Here is a 4209-nt window from a genome sequence, read left to right as displayed (position 1 = left end):
TGAAACCACAGGAGCACGGAGTGCAGGATCCAGCCTCTCCCGAGGAATGAGTGACACCTCTGGCTGAATTCTCTTCCCACTCTCCGAGGGGTTGCCTGGCAGCAATATCTTTGCAATGCAGAAGAGGCTGTGCTGCTGATAAGGAGCAGCATGGCAAGATTAGAGCTGCAGGCTGCCCACCTCCAAATCCAACACCTCCAGCCAAACCCCATGTCCAGCTCCAGGAGAGGCCGGAGAGGCACCACAGCTGGGCAGGACTCGTTGGAAACAAGGAGCACCTATTTGTGCTCCTACAAGCAAATCCCACAAAAGGTAACACACAAATGACTCCATTTCCTCCTTCACATTTTGCAAAAGTCATGCCAGCACCCCCAGGATGGGGTGACAGCCCTTCCTTCATTTGAAGCAGCCAAAGAGAGAAGAGATAATCGAGTGAGGGAACAGCAATGGCTCCAACACCCCGTAAAACACAATTCCTCAGCTCAGGAAAGCCCCACATTCAAGGGATGGTCACATTTGGAGCCACAGATCAAGGCCTTGGCCAGTATTACCAATATACAGACTTCTACAAAAAGAAACAAGACCCTCACTTTGCTATTCCAGCACCAATATGAACTAAGGTATCAGGGAAAAGCTCTTCCCACCCAACTGACCATTTACCGACAAAATGGAAACGCTCTTTATCTTCCCAGCTTCTCATCTTGATTTGTTTTAATTGCAGAACAGTCTGGCTGTCCAAATAATCTCCTATCATTACAATTTTTTTGGTGCTCCTTAGATGGCTCTATTATCTCCCTTTCTGGCAAATGCAGGAATGACTAGGATTCAATTAATTGGGTCTGCTGGATGGATCATCTGTTTCCCTGATAAAAGCTGGGTACTGACAGGGAACACGGTGAGAACATTTATTTATTCCAAGGATCCCTCCAAGACACTAAAGAAGGATCTGCCATAGCTGCCTGTCACGACCTATTATTTGCAAGCTGCCCTTGTTGAGCCCTGGGAGTTTTCACCTGCTCACAAATCCCGTTTGCTCAGAGGGTTCTTCCCAGGAGCATCTTTTCCCTGCCCAGCAGCTCACCTGCCACAGGACAGACAGGGATTTTACTTTCTGCTCTGGCACCTCTCACTCTTTTCCCAGGAAAGCCCAGGTGGTGAATTCTGACCCGTCTCTGCCAGAAACACTTTTTATATGCAACAGTTACTGTACTAACAAGGGACAAACTTCCCGTGGCACTTCAGCCACTGTCCTCACCCTCCTTCAGCAACACTGTGTCAAGGGGGCAAAGTCAGGTGAAGATTTAGAGCTTGACTCTCCACATGACAGACACTTTATAACTGAATCTAGTTTAAGAAGGTCAAGTCAGCTGTTACCTTGCCAGTTTTTGTCATTAGCTCCTCCTGGATATCCTCTCCAGGCTGGATGTGACTGCCAAGGTACGTGAACTGACTCACCCCTCACAGCCCTGCCCGATGTTTGAGATGGGAGTTCCTGGGGCTCTCGTGGAGATTTCTTATTTCCCCACAGTTAATAATTAACTCCAACTCCTTTTTTATTTTTTTATTTTTTTTTGTGCTGCTGGACAGTCTGTTTTTAGTAACATCTTGCCTGAGCCATCCTTTAGCAATATTTCATCAGTGAAACCTCAATCTCCCAGAGCTCCAGGGCTCCAAAGTGCCCAGGTCACACCACGGTTTTGTCCTCGCGGTGCAGCGAGTGCCAACGTGAAACAGGAGAAGGGAAGAGAGCTCTGACACCACTCTGCCTTCCCTCCCAGCGGATCCCAAAGTCCTCTGAAGGGCAAATTCAAAGCATCCCCAAGCTTTTGAAATTTTAAGTTACTTTTTTTTTTGAGCCTTCGCTCGACCGTGGGAGTTTGGTTCTGTGAGAGTCACGATGTCAGCGAAAAAAAAAGAGTCAAAAACCAATTTATTTTTGTGAATCGGCAAAACACCACACATTTTAATGTGCCATACAACACCTGAGCAGGTGTAAAAGGACTGATGTCTGGCTGGATGTGTGAGGAGACAGGAAGGCAGCTCCTACACTCCCTTACCTCCACTGACTCACACTGCCTGGCACTATCATCTGTTAAAGCAAGAGTGAAGCAGGGATAATAGCTATTTACTAAAAACAGAGGAGCGTGATTAGCTTTAATTAGCATTGTCAAGTGACTTGAGATTGTCAGGTACAAGATGTGGGAGAACTAAGTCTCATTAATTATGTTATTTCCTGCAGCCTTAAGTGGCTTGGCCAGTCCAGTGACGCTTCCGGAGACAGGAGCTGCTCCTGATGTCCAACACATCCCAGTCCAGAGGGGAAAACACTCTCAGAAAGGCCTGGAAGATGTGGCTGTTGAGTGAAGGGTCACAGAGGAGAAGAATCAAGAACAATCAGAGCAAGAACAGCCGCTGGCCCTGACAAATGGGGACAAGAAGGCAAAGTGACAAGGCAGAAAATGGACTTGGGGAGAACCAACTGTCAAACTCCAGGGAGGATGAAGAGCAGGGACCAGTGGGGGCAACAGGGAATGTGATTCAGGCCCAGGACACAGCATTTGTGGAAAAACTTATTTTTATTCTCCTAAAAAAGATCAACTATTTGTTGATCTCCCTTTGTTTTGGGAGACAGAAATCCAGATCCTCAATGGGCATCACACCACCAACACACACGATGATTTGTGAGCTAAAAAACCTGTCCTGAAGAACTCAAAAATCCTTGAGAAGGAATAAGCCCATCTCTTCATGGACTAGCCTTGGCTTCTGGAAGGCAAAGGAAACCTGTCCTTAGCTGCTAGTTACTGTGATTAGATCTGGAAGAGAAGACCTGCAAATAAACAGGTACAGAAAAAAGGATCCTAAAGGACCAACTTACAGGTCTCTATCAAGGAGGGGGGGAAAAGAAAGCTGAATATCCTGATTTCAGTGTGATAAATAGACCCTGCTCCCCTGTTCTGCCTTGGACACCCTGATCAGCTTCAAAGCAGCCAAGAGAACTGAGTTTCTCCATTCCAGACTCCACTCAGTGACCCCTCCTGAACCTCTCTGCTCCAGCACTCCACAGCTGATCTCTAATGAAGACTCTGCTTAAGCTCAAGCAAACAAACCTGTGCCAATTAATGGCCAAAGCCCAATGAAAGCCTGGCTTTATTGGTGTCTCTTCAAGAGGCTTCCACGCACGTGGTGATGCAAGAACATGAAATAAATGGTTTTTGCTCCCCTGCAATCCTTGCAATGCTTTTGTAGTACCACAGCAAGATCAAGGAGCTCCCACTTTCTAAACTGCCAGCCAGGACCTACCCAGAGTGACCAGTTCCTTAATTAAATTCTCTCTCTGCAACAGGTACTCATTCCATGAGTCAAGGAGCTTTTGAGGGAATGCAGATTTACAGGTAGGGATGTTGTCTTCCTCAACACAACCCTGACTCAACTACACCCACCAAGCAGCAAAGAAAGGAAATCCCTTTTTTAAAATCTCTGAACCTGGAGGACATGAGGGAGCTCAAGGCCCAACACAGCTCTGCCAGTTATTCCAATCCTGGCAATGTAAAAGATACACCTGCAAAGAAAGCTAAAAAAAAAAAATAAAATAAATAAGAGATGTACTTGACATCTTCATCAGATGAAAGCAATGTCTCTGCCCTCCCCAGAGCATTCCCAACCTCAGCTTCAAAGCACAACGCTCACTTGTACACGGCCTTTCAGCAGGAAACAAGAATCAGGGGTCCAGGGAGAAAAGGAGAACATCTTAATTCCCCATTCCAGCACTGGTTACACAGCAAACAAGGTTTACAAGGAACCAGAGGCGTGGATCCAACACGACGAGAGCTCAGAGAAAATCAGTGGGAGTGCTCTGCAAGAATGAAGTCACAAAAACACATCCTTTCCAGGCAGAATCCTCTCACGGATTAGAAGTCAAGCTCCCTCAATATCTGCTTGTTTACAACCCTCTAACTCAGCACAGGCCTCTCTGCACTGCCCAGCATAAGCTTTAAGTAACTGTAAACGCATTAGGGGAAAATCCTCCTCGGCAGCAGGAGCAGGCCCCGAGGAAGGCCCTGGCAGCAGGGCAGGTGTTGTGTGTGTGTCCCTCCCTTCCTAGCTGCTGTCACCGGGCTGACAGGCCTCTGACAGGCCTTCCTCGGGCTGTATTTACACACAGAGAAAGGCGGGGGCAGGTTCGCTCCAGTCAACTGCAGGAGAAGGAGG

This window comes from Manacus vitellinus, unplaced genomic scaffold, assembly GCF_001715985.3.
Source record: "Manacus vitellinus isolate BGI_N305 unplaced genomic scaffold, ASM171598v3 scaffold_32_pilon, whole genome shotgun sequence".
In the NCBI taxonomy this organism is placed as follows: Eukaryota; Metazoa; Chordata; class Aves; order Passeriformes; family Pipridae; genus Manacus; species Manacus vitellinus.
This window is presented reverse-complemented; position numbering follows the sequence as displayed.